The sequence below is a fragment of the Cucumis sativus genome, chromosome 1 (assembly GCF_000004075.3).
Source record: "Cucumis sativus cultivar 9930 chromosome 1, Cucumber_9930_V3, whole genome shotgun sequence".
Taxonomy (NCBI): domain Eukaryota; kingdom Viridiplantae; phylum Streptophyta; class Magnoliopsida; order Cucurbitales; family Cucurbitaceae; genus Cucumis; species Cucumis sativus.
This window is the reverse complement of record NC_026655.2, coordinates 17,721,850-17,744,805: the sequence shown is the minus strand read 5'-3', so window position 1 is coordinate 17,744,805 and position 22,956 is coordinate 17,721,850. Positions and strand designations below refer to the sequence as shown.

Here is a 22,956-nt window from a genome sequence, read left to right as displayed (position 1 = left end):
CAGCAAAAAAAAAGTTGAACTACGTTATGACTTGATCCCTACATTATAAAGGGTACGTAGGCAACTTAAAGAAAACTTTAAGTTCAGTCCACCATTATAAAAAAAAAAACCTTGAACTACGTCGTGAGTTAATTCTTTTCTTCAAAGGGTGTTCATCTCTACTAAGGAATCATAACAAATTGGGGGCAAATCCCTAAATTCAAGATGATCTCTAGTAACAATGAGATGAAATAAATTGAAGATGTACAAACTTCGTGCAAAGACTATGTACAAGTTGAGTGCATGTAAAAAGAAAAAAAAAAATCTCAAAATCAAGCTCAAAGGCGTCATTAATGATCCCTCATATTCAAGCATAAAGGTTTCATTGATGATTCCTTATATTCAAGTTTGAAGGCTTCATCGATGCTGCAGCTCCAGCTCTTTGAGAGGATAACGATGGTACAACTTCGATAGGACGACGATCGGGCAGCTCTGCCTTCGCCTCTCCAAGATGAAAACGACAGTGTAACATCGTTTCTGCCTCTTGAAGAAGATGCATACAATGCTAAAGCTTTAACCTCTGCTTCATCTTCTCCTAGGAACCGCAACCGAGAAGATTCATTTTTATCTTCTCTCAGGTGTAGCAACTGAAGAGGATTCATCTTCATCTTCTCCCAAGTGCTACAACCGAAGAGGATTCATCTTCATTTGCTCTAAGGTGTGGCAAGTGAGAGGATTCATCTTTTTCTTCTCCCATGTGTTGCAATCGAGAGGATTCATCTTCATCTTCTCCTAGGAATCGCAACCGAGAAGATTCATCTTCATCTTCTCTTAGGTGTTGCAACCGAAGAGGATTCATCTTCATATTCTCTTAGGTGTTGCAACCGAAGAGGATTCATCTTCATCTTCTTCTAAGTGTTGCAATCGAAGATGATTCATCTTCATCTGCTCTAAGGTGTCGCAAGTGAGAGGATTCATCTTTGTCTTCCTCCATGTGTTACAACCGAGATGATTCATCTTCATCTTCACCTAGGAGTCGCAATCGAGAAGATTCATTTTCATCTTCTCTCAGGTGTAACAACCGAAGATGATTCATCTTCATCTGCTCTAAGGTGTCGCAAGTGAGAGGATTCATCTTTGTCTTCTCCTATGTGTTGCAACCGAGAGGATTCATCTTCATCTTCTCCTAAGAATTGCAACTGAGAAGATTCATCATCATCTTCTCCTAAGAGTCGCAACCGAGAAGATTCACCTTCATCTTCTTTCAGGTGTCGCAACCAAAGAAGATTCATCTTTATCTTCTTCCAGGTGCTGCAACCAAAGAGGATTCATCTTCATCTTCTTTCATATGACGTAGCCGGAAGGATTCACCTTCATCTTCTTCTAGGTGCTACAACCGAGAGGATTCATCTTCATCTTCTCCTAAGAATTGCAACTGAGAAGATTCATCTTCATCTTCTCCTAAGAGTCGCAACCGAGAAGATTCACCTTCATCTTCTTTCAGGTGTCGCAACCAAAGAAGATTCATCTTCATCTTCTTTTAGGAGTTGCAACCAAAGAGGATTCATCTTCATCTTCTTTCATATGTCGTAGCCGGAAGGATTCACCTTCATCTTCTTCTAGGTGCTACAATCAAAGAGGATTCATCTTCATCTTCTCTTATATGTCATAGTTGAGAAGATTCATCTTCATCTTCTCCCAGGTGCTGCAATCGAAAATGATTCATCTTCTCTCATATGTCATAGCCGAGAGGATTCATCTTCATCTTCTCCCATATGTCATAGCCGAGAGGATTTATCTTCATCTTCTCCCAGGTGCTGCAATTGAATAGGATTCATCTTCATCTCCTCTCATATGTCATAGTCGAGAGGATTCATCTCCTTCCATATGTCATAGCCGAGAGAATTCATCTTCATCTTCTCTCATATGTCATAGCTGAGAGGATTCATCTTCATCTTCTTCCAAGTGCTGCAACTGAAGAGAATTCATCTTCATCTCCTCCCACATGTCATAGCCGAGAGGATTCATCTTCATCTTCTCCTATATGTCGTAGCTGAGAGTATTCATCTTTATCATCTAACAGGTGTCGCAACCCGGCCGATGGAATTCATTTTCATCAGCTCTAAGGTGTCGCAAGCTAGATGATTCATCTTCATCTTCTCCCTGGTACCACAACCAAAAAAGAAAGAAAAACAAAAAAACAAAAAGAAAGAAGAAGAAGAAAACAAAAAAAAGAAAGAAGCAAAGGAAGAAAAAACAAAAAGAAAGAAGAACAAGAAGAAGAAAAAGCAAACGAAGATTGAAGCCCGACGATGACAGAGTTGATCTCTCCTACTAGGGCGATAGATCTGACGGCAAAAGCCCGATCGTCCCTAGAAGAAGCTCAACAAAGTCATTTCTGCAAACGAAGATTGAAGCCCGACGATGACAGAGTCGATCTCTCCTACTAGGGCGATAGATCTGACGGCAAAAGCTCGATCGTCCCTAGAAGAAGCTCAACAAAGTCATTTCTGCAAACGAAGATTGAAGCCCGACGATGACAGAGTCGATCTCTCCTACTAGGGCGATAGATCTGACGGCAAAAGCCCAATCGTCTCTAGAAGAAGCTCAACAAAGTTATTTCTGCAAACGAAGATTGAAGCCCGACGATGACAGAGTCGATCTCTCCTACTAGGGCGATAGATCTGACGGCAAAAGCCCGATCGTCCCTAGAAGAAGCTCAACAAAGTCATTTCTGCAAACGAAGATTGAAGCCCGACGATGACGGAGTCGATCTCTCCTACTAGGGTGATAGATCTGACGGCAAAAGCCCGATCGTCCCTAGAAGAAGCTCGACAAAGTCATTCCTGTAAAAAAAAAAAAAAAACAAAACAAAAACAAAAAAAACAAAAAAACAAAACAAAACAAAACACAAAAAAAACAAAAAAACAAAAAAGCAAAACAAAACAGAATAAAAAAAACAAATAAAAAAAACACACACAAAAAAAAGAGAAAGGGAGAAGAAAAGTTTTCTATACCTTTCTGCTGATTGGACGAGGAATAAGCGTTGGATGAGGTATAAGTGAGTAGGGTGTGAGTCTATTTATAAGTCCAACAAATCCAATTCCTAAAAGGATTAGGAATGATATTTAATTATTTTTTTTTTTTAAAAAAAACAAATCCAATTCCTAAAAGGAATAGGATTGATTTTAAATATATATATATATATATAAAGAAAAGATAATCCAATTATCTTATTTTATTTTAATTTTTTTTTCTTGTTGGATAAATCTCAAGTTTAACTTTTATTGAGATATTTAAAATATTTAAAAATTTCAACATTTAAATATCTATATATATATATATATATAAATATATATATATATATATATAGATAAATATTCTCAATTTCAAAATTCAAGTTAAATTAACTTGCATATATGACCTCCTTTTTATCATGAATTTAAATCGGAGCCATAAATCAAGCTTTACCTAAGATTGAGGACCTGATTTTTTATCTCAAATTAAAATTGGTCATTCCAAATTCTTATGCATCCCCAAGATAAATTAAGGTACGGTAGAAACTTTATCCTTATTTCAAAATTAAAATTTTGGTTATATTCCAAATTTTACTTAAAAAAAAAATCATCATATTAAATTTTTTTTATCCTCCAATAAAATTAAGTTGGGAATAAAACTTTGAATTTTTTTAAGGTTTGGCCATATTTCAACCCTTATTTTAAATTTAAATCAAACTCACGTACTAAATTCATAGTTTGATTAATTTGATATGTTGAATTGAGTAAAAAAAAAAAGAAGCTCGTACTTTGACTTCAAATTTATCTTTTCCGAGATTCATTCACCCATATACGTGCATAAATCTCGAAAACGGGCATTTGTTGAATAAGAAATTTTGAGACCAATCACAAGTTGCCACATCATTTATTAAGTTAATGATGAAAAGTAACAAATAATTAAATTTGGGGACTAATTAAAATTGACACATGCTCCAAATTAAAGAGTTAAATAAATAAATTGGTCATTCTAAGAATGCCACATGTTTTCATATTAATCGTTGGATTAAGTTAATCATTTTAGTTCAATTAAATATTATTTACTTGGACTAAGTTCAATTAAGCCAAAAAATAAGCTTAATTGAGCCCAAAGACTAAATATAACCTAAGTCCATATGGTTGAGCCCATGGGTCTGGTCCATGGACTAACCAGGTTCAAACCCATAAAGCTCACCAGTGAATTCTATAAATAGAGAAATTCTCCTCATTTGTAGAGGTTGGAAAATTTTGACTCTAGAAGATCCAGAGAGAATTCTTCCAAAAGCTAGAAGACTCCCTAACTTCTGAAGTTGACCACCCTCAAAGATTGAAGCTGTTTTGAAGATACAAACTTTCTTCCAAGACTCCAACTTCAAGAACATCACGTGCTCCGCTTCCTCAAATCAAGCGTAAGCATTCAACCAACTTGAAGAACATCACGTGGTCCGCTTCTCCAAATCAAGCGTAGACGTTCAACAAACTTCAAGAACATCACGTGCTCCGCTTCTCCAAATCAAGCGTAGACGTTCAACAAACTTCAAGAACATCACGTGCTCCGCTTCCTCCAAATCAAGCGTAGACATACAGTTGAGAGAGAATCAGAGGATCAAATTCTAGAGATTGAACCGCATCGCATCAAATCAACAAAAATACAACATCAACCCAAGTTCAAGTCCACGAATTAAATTTCTCCGGAAATCTCGTGCGAACAATATGCATGTCATGCAGGTTTTCGTCCAAATGTAAGCAAAGAGAGATTTTCTGGTAAGTCTAGGGTCGAATGGAGTTAGTTTGGACTTAATAATTTTGTGTGTGTATAATGCAATTGCAATACGTCACTAAGTCAGGTCATTGCACTTAATGCACTCATCACAACTTTTGGTATCATTTGCTCTTAATTTTGGGTGATGAGTCATAAATCATGATCATTGCATTTGAGGTGCTCCCATGTATTTCTTAATTGAACCGTTCTTAAGTCTTGGTTGGGTACAAATTTTCCTATTGCTCATCCAAGTGCAAGTGAACAATAGGTTTACTTGGGTCATCCAGGGTCGAACTAGGGAATTATAGATGTTAGTTCTAGGTTTTATTTATCGTTTAGGCTTTATGGAAATTAAATAGAAATAATGTAATGCTAACTACGACTACTTATTTACAGCTTGATCATGCCCAAAGAGTAAATTAAAGTTAGGCGGAAAATGGGTCAAACTCATTTAGGTGAAGGAAATTCTATGTACTATTAGATGCGTAACTGTTGTGATAGTCTTAATGCGTTATAATTGCATAATCAGCACATGATTAAGGCGATCTTCTCTCAAAGTGTTTAAACACCACACTTGTTTGCCTTTTGGGATACAAATGACTATGCTTGCTTGAGTAGATTATACCTAGAGATTGTGACTCGTAATACTTATAGAACTTCTCATTTAAGGACGACAGGCTCTTGGTGCCTATTGTTCGCACTTGTTCTCCTTTCGTGATACAAATTTTGGAAGCTACTTCACTAAGGTGAATTTTGTCACCAAACTCCTCGCGCGTATTAGTTTTATCCTTGCTACTTACCCTTTTGGACAGTTGGTGATTTACACTGGTCAAGTGATGAACATAACTCAACTAATGCAATAAGGTTTATAAGTTGAACTCTTTATCAAGAACTTATCACAACTCTCCTCATTTAATAACACAAAGATTTATGAGAAGTTAAGAAATAATGGATTGAAAATGTATAAACAAGTAATCAATGTATAAAGAATATAGGTATTCAACCACTATACAATATGAACAATACATACATTATAATGAAATAAAGAATGGAAGACATTACTACAAGTTAAGAGTTCAACAACAAATGACCTTTTTTTTATCACGACTGCATATTCTCCAGATAGCTTGTTTCAGTTCTCTTTTTCTCTATGATTTTTCTTCGTCCATTTTGAGTCTCTCTCTCTCTCGGCCTATTTGAGCCTCGGGCCTATTTGGGCCCCCTCTCTCTCAGTGGGAATGAAGTGCTTGTATAGACTGCTTTTCGGCGAAAAAATTCTATTCATCTGAGTGTGTTAGTGCTATTATCTACCCCTGTGAAGTCACATCACTCCAACTACGATTCTTGTCTTCTTGTGAGCTTTTCTCATGTGATGTTTAGGTTCATCGCCTGGAGTTGTTAAGTGATAGGCAAGAGCTAGTTGGTTGTGATCATTGAGAGGAGGATTTGGAACTACATTTATGTAAGCCATATTTCTAAGTATATTTATGCCTTTCCAGCATAAGTTATGCGTTCTAAGCACCCTTATTCGTTTTAACACCATTATTCTAATAAAAAGGGCTATAATAATGGTCATTTATGCACGTTATCATCGAACACAAGAAATTTAAGCAACTAATTATCTTATCATGCAACTAATTCATGTGATATAACTATATAGTAAAATTATGCACAACATATTCTTATTCTAAATATTTACACTAAGATGCTTGGTGGTGCAAGGTAAGTATGAATAGACGGTAAAAATGGACATTGAACTCATTTCTAGACATGGAGATGTAAGAATAGTTTAATTATCGTAACACAAGGAATCGTAACACAAAGAATTGTGCTTAAATAATTCAAGGCGATATTTATTAATTAACTTTGGGTGAGCGAACCTCTCGGCGCCTTTGCCATACTTGCTTGCTTCTCAGGATCCAAATACACAAAGTTAATATATGATCTCAGGATCCAAATACACAAAGTTAATCTATGATTTATATCTAATCATTTTATATGCATTATAAGTAATTTCTCCTTGATTAAGGAGGGCAACCTCTCGGTGCTTTCACCACACACATTAGCATCTTTGCAATGTATGCAAAGAAAAAACTGGACAAAAAGATTGTATCGCTACAACCTTCGCGCCACTTGCTTAGCTAGATGTGTGTTCTCACTTGTCAAGTGATAACAATCAATTTCATTGTTCTTCTCTTGAATAAACAATGCTTTGACATCATGTTTAACTCAACAAAACTTATAACACAAACACTGATTCTCTAGGTATTAAAAACACATTCCATTACTAACAAGTTAATCAAACAAATTGAAAAGGAGAAAGTAACAGAAAAATGGGGGAATGAAAGAAGAAATGCATTGCTTTGAATAAAATAACTTTAGGCCTTTCGGCTATGAGGTACAAATTACAAAACCATACATTAAAAATATCAAATGAATTACAGAAGAAGGTGTTATGCCTTAAAGTTCGATTTCTCATATTGTTCGCCTATAATTTTTGCCTATTTAGTGAGGGGTAAGATGAATGGGATGAACTCTCTCTCTCTTTGTTCTAGACTCTCACCTAAAAATTAGGGGAAGAGAGAAGTAAGACGATATAAAGAACTTGTTCTCTAGCCAATTTGTGTACAACGTGAGATTTTCTATTTATAGGCGAGAATTGATGTTGATAGGATGTCACACGTCATTAGTGCCTCTAAAAAAGCTGCATGGCGCCGCACAGATGTCCTTTTTCCCTTTTCCAGGCTTTTGTGCCAACCAAATTTGTCTGCAAGTGCCTCATATCACCTAGCTTGCTTTTTTGTCGCCGCGTAGTTTGGATGCGTCTCCTCAAGTAAACATTATATCGCTGAGCTTCACTTCTTTTGCCTGCAATCCTGCGATTAGAGTACTAAAACAAAATAAAATAGGGATGAGGTCTTTTGTATCATGTTATTCATAGATTAATCAAATAGCCTACTTTTTTCCTTGTTTTCTTCTATTCTCATGCAATTAGATTTCATTATTTTACATAAAAGACTATAATAACTTGTATTTCTACAAGTTCAAGAACACCATACAATGGAAACACAAAACGACAAATGTGGTTGGTAGCCTTCGAATTAGTAAGTCGGTAGCCAACTTCGACTAAACTGTACTAGAGCAAATAAATTTGTAACCCGATAAGGCAACACAACATAACATGAAATTTAATGCTAGATGTCAGACTAGCAGAAGAAAGATACTTGGAATATTCCTTTTTTATTCTATAACAATCTTCGGGAGCTTGACATTAGATATAGACTTTAGAATAAAAGATTAGTTGAAGCTCTGTTAAATTCCTCCTACAACCTGTCATCTTTAACCTCTGTTTTCTCATTGAAGTCTAAGTGAGAGCTTAGTTTTCCTTGGAAAGCAAAAAGAAGTCATACTCCATTCCATTTTGTAGTCAATGTGAAGCAGACATATTAAAACCAAAAGGAATAAGAAATTGTGACCTGCCACTCAATACAATCTCTTGCTACCATTTTGATTTTCATTCTTATTTGTATTTGTATTATTAATTAAAGGATTGAAAAATGTTACCTTCTTAATATAAATATGAATACTCATCATTTTAGTCATTCATGCTTTGTACTTTCACAATGAAAGGCTAAATTTCTTAAAAGTTAAGAAGATATCAATTTACAGAAGTTTATCCTCTTTAATCAGTAACAAACTTAAAGCTTAAGTCAATTGAGAGATTGGTTTAGTTATTGCTAGTTAACTAGCTCGAGTGACTAAATACTTGTGATGTAAACTTGAGACTTTCTTATTCTTTTTGTTCTTTCAAAACCTTAGGATTAAGGGTTGTTGTTATTGTTTTGTTATAAGGAAAAATGGGAAAGCAAGGTTTATGTTTCTTTTGTTTTGAAGTTAAGGAAAGAAAAGAAGATGAATATGGGAAAATAGAGAGAAATGAAAGAGAAATAATTAGTGGTTTTTGTTCTATAAGCAAAAAGGAAACAGAGAAATAAAAAGAAAACATGTCAAGCTCGCCTCACAACGCATCTTGAACCTCGCGACGCGACTTGACCAGCCCTAATGTTTCTAAGGCAAAATGCCAGAATGCTAAACTTATGTCCTTAGTTACTAAGTGATAAGAATGTAGAAGCCAAGATGTTAATCGACTCCTCTCTTATTACTTCATATCATGCTTTCTAAAAGTACATTAAATTTTTTTACAATAATTATTAAAACAAAGACTTCATGTCTTCAGCGCCTAGCACGACTTCTCTAGCTTAAACGCCTAGCTTGCCTGCTTTAACTTTCTTACTTGGCCTTAATACCCGACAGTCTGAGGAAGGAAAACTTAACACGTATGCCAAATACTTAGTGAGTGATAATTTTGGAAAATCTTTGGGGTATACTGGTTGTTATTGTATGAAAGGACTTAATAGCTTCGTGTTGAGAGACCATTATAGCTATACTTCACTAAGTCAGATCACTGGGCATAATGCACTCGTCATGACTTTCGATATTGCTTGTGTTGCCCTTATGCGATAAGTCATGAGTAATGATCATTGCATTTGAATTTCTCTTATGTACTTCTTCACCGCATAGTTTCTACATCTTTGTTGAATACACGTTTTAATTTTCTACTACTCGCCTAAGTGCAAGCAAACAATAGGTGTACTTGGGTGATCCAGGGTCAAACACATGAAATTATTTTAGACGTTAGTTTGAGATTTTACTTTAGCATTAAGGCCTAATGACAATTAAGCTGTAAGAATGTGACACTAATAACGCTGACTATTTACAACCATAGACTCACGTACAAAGGGTGAACTAATCTAGGGGAGAATAAATCAAACTAACTTGCATGCAGATGAATATTGAAGGAAATTCTTTGTGCTATTAATTGATCAGGAGTTGTGATTACCTTAATGCGCTATATTTGCATAAGTGACACATGATTAAGGTGATCTTCTCTCGAAGTGTTCAATGTCACACTTGTTCACCTTTTGGGATACAAATGACTATGCTTACTTAAGAAAATTATAACTAGGAAACTTGGCTCATAATACATATAGGATTTCTCATTCAAGGACGGTTACCTTTCCGCACCTATTGTCCGTATTTGTTCACCTTTCAGGATACAAAAGGTTGAAGCTACCTTGCTAAGGAAGAGTTTGTAACCAAACTCCTTTTAGCCTGCATTAGCTTTATCCTTGCTACTTGCCCTCTCGGGTAGTTGGCGATTGACACTGGCCAAGTGATGAAAATAACTCAACTAATGCGATAAGAATTATAAGTTAAACCCCTTATTAAGAGCTGATCACAACCCTTCTCCTTTAGTAACACACAAATAGATGAAATGTTAAGAAATGTTGGATTGAACAGGGGTAAACATGCAGTTATGTATAAAAATATAGGCCTTTGACCACTATACAATATAAACAATACATACACTATAATAGAATAACAAAAATTTTATAGACAGAAGAATGAAGAATGCAATTACAAGTTTGAAGATCAAACACAAAGATTCTTTTCTTTTAGTTCGGACGATTAATCTTCAGGTAGCTTGCTCAATTTGGAAGGTGAGAAAACATCAATATAGCATTTAACAAAGCTTTGAAATCTAAAATAGACATTTTGTTCACATAAACTTTGTGGAATTGATAGGAGGCTAGCTTGATAAAGTTCAACTCAACCATTGGTGAAAATGTCTATTGTTTATCCAATGTGAAGACCTATAAAGTTTCTAATGAATGCAAATAAGTTGTCTAGACTCATGTAAAAAAGCCATGTAAAAAACTAACCTATGAACTTTCGATCTTATTTTGCGTGCAGTAAGCGGTTGGTGCACCTTGGTCAGACTAAATTCTTTGCTAGTCATGACATGGCACAACATTCAAGGAAGTTTGAATTTATATCATAAAAAAATTTAAAATTTCCATTCATATTCCGTGATGATATAAACAATGAACATGTAAAAACAAAGATATCCAAATCACAATCGATCAATAAGTAAGTAATTTGACCAATCAAATCTGCAAGCAGTGCATACAAGCAAGTTTTATACGTTATCATGAAAACTACACCTTTTTCATTGATATTACCAAATGATGTGATGGCCAATTCTACCTCTTTTCATTTAATTTCAGAGAGGATAGTGTAAAGCCTCCTATGCTGTTATAAACTAATTAACCTGTAAAAGAACCTAAGTAAGTAACTATCACTAGCAATCTTAGGATGGCCTAAGAAGAATTCTTTATCTATACTTCAGATTTAATTCTAGAAAGTATATAACCACAAATTTGAGATTAGCAATCAAAAGTGGAGGGTGCAAGACAACTAGGTAAGGCATAAAAGTTTAATTTTCGATTCGTTAAATTAGGTTTGCCTCAAAACGAGAGTAAAAGCTATTAGTTATAATACAAATACTCATTGTCTGAAATTTTGAAGCTATTCTTCATATATAATTCATAATAGCCCTGGTTTAATCTTCCAATATATCTTGATCTACTCCTGGCCTTTCTACGTTGAACTGTTTTCTAACATTTAGTCTAACATGAGCCACATAGAAGGAACCGCTTCAATGTCCATATATTTTCAATATCACCATTCTCCATCTCCCAGACCAGGGCAATTACTCATCACTTGCTTCCAATTTGCACAAGAAAGTAGATGAGTCAATTCTACGGCAGATAATTTCCTTACTGCCAAAATACGTTGTGCACCTTAACCCATCCACGTTCCATCCAATGTCCACAAGACGGTGCTATCCAATAAATAGGAGGAAACCTTAAGAATTAATAAATTGATTCATTGTAAAATTCATATCAACACACCAACACTTAAATCAATCGAAGTATTTATAAATATAATAGTTTCGATTGAAACAACATGGATTTCTAATTTTACAAAAACGAATATAATCACAAATAGACGCAAGCGTACGCTTACCAAATTGAATAGCGAAGATTTTTCAGTTTCAAAGCAGAAGACTCACATCTACCGTTAAGAAACTACGAGATTAACAAAATCCGCCCAACCATAAGTTTTTTTGTACTGATGATACTCAGAATCACACGATACAAAGGAAATCCTATCCCACCCCAAACCTTGAATAACTTCAACCACTTAGCATTTCTCGTGAATAACCTTATTGTGTGGTTATATTTTTACTATAAGAAACCTTCCACGTGAACTAACCAACTTTTACTTGCATAAAACTCTTATCACGAACTTAAACTCCAAGGCTTCCTCGCAAACTTTTTCTCCACGAAACACTTGTTCTTCTTGCGAAGACCACCCCAAACTCCTAGTCTAACACTCAAAACTTTCACTTTTTAACTTACACGAAAACTTTTTCTCTTCTTATCACACAACTTCTTTCGCGAACTACTCACTTAATTACAAAAATGTATACTTAACCATAAAAATTTTATCGCTTAATCCTTTACATGGATTTATTCAAATGTCAACTTCTTAATACTTAGCCGAATTTTACTTCCTTACTCAAATTAGAAATGAGTCTCACAATTCTTTTCCTCTTAAGAAACTTTATCCTCGAAACTTAAACAATAAGACAATAACGCACAAAAAAAAATATTACTTTTAACTTTCAGAATTACAGCCTTATAACATTAAAATTATAGTTTTATTATTCTTTCGACTTCCTTCTTCTCCTTTCTCGCCTATGTGAGAGCTTGATCTTTTTAAGCCCAAACTCTTTTCCACTCGCAGGGCTGCATCCACAACTGTGTGTAGTCAATTCTATCAAAATCGGGACAATAGGTATCCTGATCTCCTCCCGCAAGCTGTTTACAAAATGCATGTATCTTTCTTCCTCATCTACTATTAATATTAAGGCATATTTCACCAATCCTATGAGTTCTCTCTCATATTCAGCAACCGAGAGTCTTTTTTGTTTGAAATAGAGGAACTCATCTCTCTTTTCTTCTATATACGCCACTGGAAAGTATTTGCCATTAAATATTCCTTTAAATTCTTTCCAATTAACCCTTCCTCGTCTACTTTCATCCAAGATCCACCAATCTTTAGCCTCTTCTTGTAATAAAAATGTAGCTAGGTCCACCTTTCTTTCCTTCAAGCACTACATAATGCGAAAACACTTCTTGAATGTTCGTAGCCATTTTAGCTTCTTTCGGTTTAGTTGTTCCACCAAACTTATTGGCTCCTAACAATTTCAACCTTTCTATTCCAAAATTTCCCTCAGCCTATGGCACTAAAATGCTAGGGTTTACAGAATAAGCTTATGAATTCATCGTTGTTCCAAATCTTCCACTTTTAACTCACTCAACCTAAATTTATATATGCTTTCCCAAAGAACGTATCCTTCTGATATCAAATTGTCATACTCCAAACCGCGAATAACTTCAACCACTTAATATTTCTCACGAATAACCTTATCGTGTGGTTATGTTTTTACTATAAAAAATCTTATCGGTGAATTCACCAACTTTTACTCGAATCAAACTTTTATCCCGAACTTAAACTCCAAGGCTTCCTCGTAGACTTCTTCTCCACGAAACACTTGGTTCTTCTTGCGAAGACCACCCAAAACTTCTAGTCTAACACTTAAAACTTTCACTTCTAACTTACACGAAGACTTTTTCTCTTCTTATCATACAACTTCTTTCGCGAACTACCCACTTAATCGCAAAAATGTATACTTAACCATAAAAGATTTTATTGCTTAATCATTTCCATAGATTTATTCAAATGTCAACTTCTTAATACTTACCCGAATTTTACTTTCTTACTCAAATTAGAAATGGGTCAAAAAAATCCAGAGAAATTAGCAAAAAAGAAACCCTTGCAAATCCGACATGGGAAATCTTCACCGACATCAAATCAATGGGCAACAAAGGAGATGCAGACGATGGTGAGCAGAGGAGACAAATGTTTGCTAGCTAGGGGCCAGTGACGGAACGTAAGGGAGACAAGAGGCCTGCAATGGTGCATAAAGGAGATAAGGGACCAAGGATCGAGTCGAACAAGGGAGACAAGGGTTTTCACTCGAACAATGATGACGTCGAATTAGGGGAGAAAAGGGCTTTGACGAGAACGAAAGGGCTAATATGCAGAAGTTAAGGTACATGTATGCGAACGAAGTTTTTTAAAAAAGTTTCCTTTGGTGTTGAAAAAAATATATTTGACGTTTAAAAAATATCAAATAAAAATCAACATTACTCTTGACATTTTTTTCGTGTCAAGTAAACATTAACAATACTTGACGTGAAAAAACGTCAAGTAATAACTAACATAAAATAGTTTAAAAAATAATGTAATTACTCCAGTTTTTTAACATGTTACTTGATGTTTTTTCTTTAAAATGGTCCATACTTGACATTTTTTTTAACAAAAAACGTCAGGTATGTAAAAGTTAGAAGTGTTAAGTAAAGTAGATATTTGTAGTAGTGCTCCTTATGGGTCCCAAATCCGGTTCTAAGTTTGAAGAATAACATATAAACTCTAGTGGTGGTTTGAGTTCCAATTCGTGAGGAGTTTGAGAGGAACGGGAAGCTACGAAGGTAAGTTTTCTATTAACCCTAATTTTCATTTAAATTATGGTAGTTTTGACAAGTTGATTTCTAAATAGTTTAGATTCTTTTAGAGAAAAAATTGATATTTATTTTTGTTGCATATGTCCTGTATTCTATTATCATTACCCTTACAGGTAGAGATCATGGTTCCAACGCCTGTTAATGTTGGGATTTATGTCCTAAAACTCGTAGATTGTAAATATAATCCATTGACCATTATTAATAACATGTTATTATTGTAATAATTGTTATTGATTAAATTATTAGTTTTGTCTTAATAACCCAAATCCATAAGATATTACAGAGATGTTCATTCAAATAAGATTTGAATAAAATATTAATTAAATTAATTTAGTTAATTATATTAATAGAAATCTATAAGATATTGGGGAGATATTAATTCAAATAAGATTTGAATGAAATATTGATTAAATATGATTTTATTTAATTATTAACTAATTGATTAATTGTTAATTAATTAGTAGATTTGATAATAAAATCCGATGATTCTCTTCTACTCCTTTTCCTATCCCAAGAAGGAAAGAGACTTATAAATATGTGGAAGAAAACAGTTTTATTTAACAAATTCATTAAGAAAAAAACCAAGGCTTTTGCTCTACAAAAGAAAAGAGTTTCTCTCAACTATCTCAAAACTTTTTTTCATCCCAATTGGTTTCTACAAACCAATCTCATCCGAGAGGATATGAAGGTCTTCTGACGAGTAGTGTCCCAATTCGGTGGTTTACAGATTCAGCGACATCAACTAAAGTAAGTTCTTCGTATCTTTTAAATAAGAAACATGCTTAGTTTTTATTTAGAATTTTGATTCTAAATTTTTCCAATGTATTGGTATTCTAAGATTCTCAAATTAAATTAGTAATGATTTTTTAAATCTTCCGCTGCCATAGGACTTTTATCCCTTCAGTTAAAGCATTTACCTACTCTACTAGAAGCTTAAGTAGATTTTGTATGGCCTATTCCATGCATGCATGATAAAATGTAATTAATTAAGCTAAGAGAGGACTTAGCTGTCATTGTCTGTAATAGACTAATATTATAGTTTGATTTCAGTTTTGTAATGGTGTTATCCTTGTTGGAATTCTCAACTTCATTTTGTCTATATAAGACTGTTGAGCAGGTTGTCAATTAGTGGGAAAAACATGAGAAAGTTTTGCAAAAATTTAAGTGATTGTTTTCAAATTAGACTTTTCTTTCTACATCTTGTGTCCATTTATCTGATTAGAGATGATGATAATTACATGTTAAGCAGGGTTGAAAGACATTATTAGAAGAAAAACATTGTCGGTTAGCTTCATGCCACATCTTGGGTCGAGTGAGGTGATGCTCCAAAATGGGTTGTGACAATAAGAGGTAACAAATTTAGAGATTTTGATCATCCCTGCATCGTACGTCCTTACGAGATTTGACTAGTAGCAAGGATATTTTATTTTCAACATTGTCCATAAAATAGCTAGCTAAAACCTTCAAACCAAGTGCAAATTTAAGAACCATTAACTTTGCAACTCTCGACTTCCATAATAAACTTAAGTTCTTATTGGACGAAAGAAGACTTTTTTTTCTATTATTGGATAGCTAGAGGATGCTAAATTTTGGTGGTCAGAAGGGGAAAGAGATCGAGGAAGGAGGTAAAGGAAGTGCACCTTTGCTCAGATTCTCCTAGAAAATGGGATTGAGTCTTGTAGCTATCTGGAAGTACACCTTGCTCAGATTATCCTAGAAAATGACCTTCTCACCTTTGCTCAACCACAACGACAACCATTTTGAATTTAAAATGCATAGCAACCATCTTTCACAAATTAGACTCAATTTCTGAACTTTTAAGACTAATTAATTAAGTAATTTTGTATGAGTGAGTTGTGAGAAATTAATTGTTTAAGCTGGCCTATTTATAGAGTTTCTTGCATGAGAGTATAATCTTGATTGGAATCACCTCTTAAGCTTGTGTTTACACCTCAGCAACTCCTCCACGTCCTCCATGGTTGAAAAATGCATAATAACATGGTTAAGACACCTGAATTTACTTTTAACTGATTGCTTAGAGCATGCTACATGTATGTCCCAATCGCATGGCTAACCTACATGGTTTCCTCGCATAGCTTGGCCGCCCAACTACCTTCCTCACCTAGCCTTGCTTCCTTGCCCAACAAGCCTTATGTTAATCTTTAAACACCTAGCCAATGTCTTCCTCGCGTGACAAACTCTCAACACATAGTCCTATAGCCGCAAGCTTGCTAGCCTCTTTTCCTTTCGCGCCTAGGCTTCTTTGCTTGCCTAGCAAGCTTGAACGCCCAACGTCCCAAACGCCTAACACCTAGCTAAATAACCTCTAAATATAAGTTCTCTTATAGTGACACTCCTTTAGAGGTTCTTTCTAAAGGGATAAAAGCCCTTTGCAGTAGAAGATTTTACATAACCATTTTCCAATGACTCAATTTAATTTGAGAATCCCAAAATACAAGTACATTTACAAAAACAATTAAGAAACTAATTTTCTTATTAAGCATGCTTTAATAAAGTATAGATTAGAGAAAGAAAAACTTGTGTAGTTTGACGTCTCTAAATCTTCAAATTTGGAGGAGACACCACACGTCGAAGACCTTCATATCTTCTGGGATGAGATTGGTTTGTGAGAACCAAATGAGATGGGAAAAATTTTAGAGAAAAACTATTTTGCATAAAAGCAAAATCATTAGTTGGAGAAAAATTATTTTCTCATGTGTATTTATAAATTTCTTTCTTTTTTGGAGTAGGAAAGGGAGTAGGCGAGAATCATGAGATTATATTAATTTTAAAAAATATTAAATTAATAAAAATTTTAAATTAACAATTAATCAATTAATTAATAATAAATTATATTATATTTAGTTAATATTTCATTTAAATCTTATTTAATGAATATCTCTCGTTTATCTTATAATTTAAAATTAATTTAATTAAAATAAAATTAAACTAAACAATTAACTAGTAGCTAAATTAAATATCTTATATTTAATTTAAATCAAATTGGATTATCATTCAAATATAAATTTCTCTCGTAATCAATAATTTTAATATGAATCCAATTCACATTAAATTAATATTTAAACTCATTCAAATATTTTATCTCTCATAAATTAATTTTGAAACATATTCAAAAATAAATTTATATAATAAAGTTTGATTAAAACATAAAGTACTTAATTTATATTATAATGTATCACCATACATTATACTAATTCTCAAAGTAAATTTAGACATTTCAAATTACGACCAATATAAATAAATCTTTTTATCCTTCACGAGGTAGGAAGATGACCTAATTGACCTATAAATCAGAAGCTACAATGACATGAGCTTAATTGGTTAAACTCATTAACCACATTAATCAATATTCGTTAACTATGTATACACTCTACTAAAGACTTGTAATTGAACTATTCTCACTGTAGATATATTTTTATGTCCACGAATATAAACCAATAATAGTTAGTTAGTTTTTCACAAGTGTTCGTAACACCAGCTGAGTCAAATTACCGTTTTACCCCTAGGTTACCTCTAGTCCTTAAATATAAGTGCTCCTCTAATGGACACTCATCTCCTTACTCGAGATCACCACCTATTTATGCCTGTGTGGTCAGTTTTATGTGTGTTTCGACAGGATCACTTACAGCCCGACTCTCCTTTAGGGTGTTTCCTTCGAGATCACTAAGAGCCCAGATGTGTCCGTAAGGGATCACTGGATAGCGTGCCTTTGGGAGCACAATAGTTAAGCAGTACCTCCTTACAAGACTCTAACAGAAATTTAGCAGACATCTAGTGGGACTAATGTGGGTCCCTTACTGAGTGTAAATTTATACTCACTCTTTTCTATGTTTAATTTTATATGCAGGGGTAAAGGAAAGCTAGCGAATGACAAGAAGAGATTGTGGTTCACCATAGGGAATAATAGATGTTTTATTCCGCATTTATTGTTTTGAGTATTCAATTTTCAGATAATTATTTTAGAACTCAAGTTTACTTTTAAGATATTTATTTTCACTTTAAACAAGGTCCAAACTAGTATTTTACCTAATATTTTATTATTATTTTATTAACACATTTTATTTATCATTGATTTTAAATGAATATTTGAAACGTTTTCTTTAAATTTAGCACTTTATTTTATTTTAAATAAAAAGTTTCCATTTGTTTTACTGGTAATTACTTCAGCTCAGTATAAAGAGTTGGGTCGTTACAATAGTTTCATTTGAATAGAAGTTCATAGTTAACTCATGAATAAATTAAGTTACCTAGGTCATTAATAATTGAAATAGTCAGTTTTATATAGTCAACGGTGTTAATTATAACTTAAAAGTAACTATTTCATGGTTCCTTTTTTATGTACACTCTTTACATAGAATGCCCCCACTTCTATGTCTCTACATGAAGGATTCAAGATCAAATTGTTTGTACTAACTACAAAGTGAGCCGCATCGATAATATGTTTAGAATAAGGAGCCCAACCGTGTTCATACACTATATACTGTTGGGGCTCTATAATTGAACTTGATCCACGTTTATGTCCTTACATAAAGTTAAAGTCTACACTAGATAACCTCGAAACCTTAGTTTATTGGATTCAAGATTATTGCATATAATTTTCACTAATAAATTCTCAATAACCACTTTATTGAATAAAATAAAATTTAAACTACAAACAATAAGTTTTAGGACATAAATTCCAACAAACTCAAGAAATTAAAGGTGAAAATGGAAAAAAAAATTAACTAGTACTAGACGATAGGGCTAGTGAAAAGGAGATGTAGTTATTGGTCATGTTGATTACATAGAGGGCACACATAGGGGACAAACAACTAGAAGACATCTTTCATTGTAAAACCATGGAGATGTTAAGTATTTCGAAGATCTTTATACACAAAAGAATGTTTACCCTTCTTTCACAATTTGAGTTCTATTAGAATATTTTAAAATAATTACCAAGTAGGGTTGATAGACTTGAAGTTTTAAAACAAAAGGTTACAGATAACTTAAAATATTCTTAATAATAAACTTCTTACATTTATTTTGTGTGACAATATATATTTTAGTTTTTTTCTAGAAAAAAATATTCTTTATAATAAACTTCTTACATTTATCAAATTGATCGATAATGTGTAATAATTCATTAATTGATCACCATCTAATAATTGAAGAGAAGGAAATGTTTCTAATTTTTTTTATTATTATTAATGCCAGCCTTACCCAATCATTGATCTACTTGGAATACATAAAATTTAGATCACGGAGAGTGATGAGAATCATTTATGGTAAGATAGTCAACAAAAGTTCAAACTCAGTTGACACAAAGGTTGAATTCAAAGATTAAAAAAGGTTGTGAATAGATTGGTTGAATTCATTATCAAACTTTATTTTAATTTTGTATGTTTCTATTTATTACTTTTTCAAAATGTTTGTATTTTAATTCTGACTCAAACAAATTTTTGTTCCCGTCCTAAACTATCTACCCTATATATCTTCTTCTATTTTAGTCTCTGAATGTTTAAAAGTCTTTGTTTTAGTTTCGAAACAAAATGGTGAAATAGCTTCTATATTGGATGACTAGAATGCTAAATAAGATAATCACTTTTAATATTTTAGAGTTTTATTTTTTAGTTAAATGTTAGATGGTAAATTGATGTTTTATGGGAAACCTCAACAAGTAGCCAAGTAGGTCTTCTAGATTTTGATTGCCACCATTTTGGAATATTGTCATTATACTTTAGTGTTGTTCTTTTAATTTGCTTGATGCACTTTATCCATATATAAATTGAGGTGCTTAATTGAGATGCTTTTTTTTTTCTTCCTTCCATCTTTGTTTGGGGCTTTATGATTCATCGTATGAATATTTGTTTACAATTTGATAGAGTTTATTTTAAACAACTATTTCACTTATTTTGTTTTTCTAGTTTACTGTAAATGTGAAACACCAATATGATACTTCTTTTTGTTTTTATTCTACTCAATGTTGTTCTTCTAATTTGCTTTAAAATTAGTTCGATTTGAAAAATAAATAAATAAATAAACTAAAACAAAATTAGTTTTTAATTTGAAAAATAAATCCAATGATGGGAGAGAGATTTAAGTTTTTTTTTTTTTTTTTTGAGAAAAATGACAAAATTAGTTTTTAATTTGAGTTTAGTTAATTCAAGTGTGTGATAATTATATTTTTATATGTAAAATGGTCAAAAATAGCAAATTTAACAAAATATTTATAACATATAATAAAATTTTCAGATTCTGTCAATAACAAATATTTATAGATATTGATGTGCTTCTATCAATAACATTGATAGATACTGATAGAAGTCTATTCGTTTCTATCATTGATAAAATTTAAATCTTTGCTATAGTCTATAAATATTTTAATTTATTTTTCAATTTTTAAAATGCTCCAATAAATCTAGAGTATAATCATCAAAATCTAGGAAACAATATCACCATTCGGTTAAAGAGTTAATGAAATTCTAATGGCAAAGATCAAAACAAATTTTTGTCAAAAAAATTTGAGAACCAAAATAAACACGTTTAAAAGTTGTGGACCAAAATAGAATAACATGCCAAGATTAAGTACTAAAATAAGATTTTAACCATTTTTCACGTCATATTTGCAATGAAGCATTTTTAAGTTTAATAATTAAGTGTCCAACATTATCCTTACAAAATTCAAATATGGTCCATATCTGATAAACTCTACTGTAAACACTATAGCATGTTACTAACAGACTCTAACAATATTAATTTAAGGTTAATCTTTATAAATACATAAATTCGTTCAAATATTTAGGATACGGTCCATGTAACAAAATGAAAAGGACAATGAAGTTGACCATTTTTTAAAAATATTTCAAGTTTAATTTGCTCTTCATTTTCATCATCTTTCTTATCATCATCTTCTATGATTTTTTTCTCTTTCTATTGTCTTTTTCTCTTCTTCTGCACTTTTTCTTCTATTTTTTTTTAAACAATTATTTGGTTCAGGATCGGGTACAAAATATAAAGATCTATTTTTTATTTTTATTTTTCAAACTGGTATTTGGTTGTTCCAAATATAAAAGGTTGTGAAAAAAAAAATTGTTAATCTAAACTATCCTAAACAGAATCTTTAAAAAAGCGTTTAGATTTAGTAGCCAAATTTAAACAATCTAATCTAAAATGTACCAAATCTAAACGATTTTGTACAAAAAAAATATTGAAAAAAATCGTTTGTATTTGACTACTTAAATTTAAATAATCATATACAATTGTGTACCAAAATGTTTTTAAAAAATCATTTAGATTTGGCTACGTAAATTTAAATGATTAAATTTAAACGATCGTGTACCAAACAATCTTTTAAAAAATCGTTTAAATTTGGCTATCCAGATTTAAACGATCAAATCTAAACGATTGGGTACCAAAAATAGTCAAATCTAAACGATCATGTTCCAAATAATCTTGAAAAAAATAGTTTAGATTTGACTAAATTTAAATGATCAAATCTAAAAGATTGACAAAAATAGTCAAATTTAAACGATAGTTTACAAAATGTATTATGCAAACAGTGTCAATTATGGATTAAACAATTTTGGTATTTTTCATTATGAGCCTACGAATTTTCTGTCTTCGAAAATTATTCTATACAGTATAAATATTTTATCGATTTGTTATATTTTTTAAAAGACTCTTTCATTTAAATTGTATAAATTGTATCTATAAATTATTACTTGAAAAATTGTATAAGATGACAAAAAAAACTTATAACCCATCATTTTTACATATTACAAATTTAATAAATATAATAATTATCATACCGTAAACTGATTTTAAATTTGTTATTTTTAAATTTTTCATCAGTTTACTATTTTGAATTTGGCATAAGACGAATTTTATTATCATAAATGTTTTTTTCTAATTTTTTCTTTTTCAAACTTTCCTTATTATTTTAGATTGTATTATATCTATTAATAGTCTTGATCTAATTAATAATTATTATAATTGTCTTTTCTTTAATATATGCATGCATCTATATGAAAATAACTTTAGTGGCCCACAATACGTATTGGTTTTTGAAAAACATAATTAATATGGTTTAGTGGTGCATTCATTTGACTTTTAATGCAACTCCAGTCACTCCACTATGCATGTTCATTTGTGAAGCTTTTTGTTTATTTACTTATTTAATTGAAAATTTGGGTTGGGTTTATTGATAAAGAACAAATAAGAGGTTTTGTGGAAGAGATTAGAGACTCCATCATGAGCTCCTTCAAATGTTAGGTTTTAATTTTATATTCATCCATTTTGTAATAGATTGCCACATAAATTTGGTTGGATGAGTTATTTTAAATGTAGAATGCGGGGTGTGGATGGTTAACATATCACATGATTAGTTGAACTATATATTTTAATTTGAAGTCTCTACTCTCTTCAATCGAATCGAAATCCTTACCCATTATTTCATATGCTTTGTAATTACTTGAATAAAACAGGTAAAGTTTGTTTAAAAAATTTGTTTGGTCTACATGAATTTGGTAATTAACATAAAACATATATATATATATACACATATACATGCATGCATGTGTTTAAGTTTGAAATAACATTAGTTCTTTTGGACAGAGAAACATATAAA

The 22,956-nt window shown here is 32.2% G+C and overlaps 2 long non-coding RNA genes across 2 annotated transcripts in view; both read left to right on the top strand.

Annotated features, from left to right (window-relative positions):
- The window catches only part of LOC105435746, a 34,772-nt gene extending 23,917 nt beyond the window's left edge, over positions 1–10,855 (top strand). Inside the window, exon 3 of the long non-coding RNA XR_969691.2 lies at positions 10,588–10,855. This is a non-coding gene — a long non-coding RNA (uncharacterized LOC105435746). The remainder of the gene's footprint in view (positions 1–10,587) is intronic.
- A 3,938-nt stretch (positions 10,856–14,793) lies between these two features.
- Positions 14,794–18,399, top strand: LOC116403387. Its single transcript, XR_004216167.1, has 3 exons — positions 14,794–15,077; positions 15,580–15,680; positions 18,199–18,399. It is a non-coding gene; the product is annotated as an uncharacterized LOC116403387 (long non-coding RNA).
- The last annotated feature ends 4,557 nt before the right edge of the window (positions 18,400–22,956 follow it).